Here is a 747-nt window from a genome sequence, read left to right as displayed (position 1 = left end):
TTGGCTCCAGTTATCCTTGGGTCTACCTGGGTTGGGCCTGACTGTGCACGGACTCCCCTTGGATCAAATCTGTTGTTTTTTTTAATGTATATATATGCATGTTTCGGAATGGGTCCAAAACTCGGGACCTGTGAAGACCTCTCCTCTGCACATGGCTCCTGGTGACAGGTCCACCCTGCTGTGATGTTCCACTACATGCCAGGTTAGCAGAGGTGCTATAACACTCAGCAGTGCCAACGTGATTTTTCGGCCCATTAAAAACATCACTGGACAGGAAGGCATTTATCACACCGGGGGCTTCTGATACAGCACCCATGCTTAAATTCAGATGCAAGGCCATGCTCACACACAGATGTCACTTCTACCTGCCTGTACCCATCCAGAACAGAAATTTAAAGACAAAAATATCCAACTCTTTCTAACCCTGGAGCCTCTTCCACCACCATGCTGTGCTGCTGGGAGATGAAACACAGAGGGCTGGTTTGGGGCAGCATGCTGCAAGGGAGTGTGTTGAAAGTGGGGTGCTGATGTGGTGCTATGGCAGGAGGAGGGTTGGGGAAATCTGCAGGTTTTTTTCCCAATATTAATTTATCAAATGAGCTAACAATCAGCCCTCGACCCAAGCCCAGGCCCACTGACAGCACTGTGCAAACACAGCGGCACTGCAAGACACACAGTCGGGTCAATACATCTCAGAAATGAAGGTGAAGGGATTTCCCCGATTTGCTGACAACTAAAACACAATGC

General features: G+C 48.9%; 1 protein-coding gene across 4 annotated transcripts in view; it reads right to left on the bottom strand.

Moving 5' to 3' along the window:
• The window catches only part of mtmr3 (myotubularin related protein 3), a 22921-nt gene that overhangs the window by 1650 nt on the left and 20524 nt on the right, over nt 1–747 (bottom strand). The gene's annotated exons all lie outside the window — the stretch shown is intronic.

Source organism: Monopterus albus, unplaced genomic scaffold, assembly GCF_001952655.1.
Source record: "Monopterus albus unplaced genomic scaffold, M_albus_1.0 scaffold40.1, whole genome shotgun sequence".
Lineage (NCBI taxonomy): Eukaryota > Metazoa > Chordata > Actinopteri > Synbranchiformes > Synbranchidae > Monopterus > Monopterus albus.
This window is presented reverse-complemented; position numbering and strand designations above follow the sequence as displayed.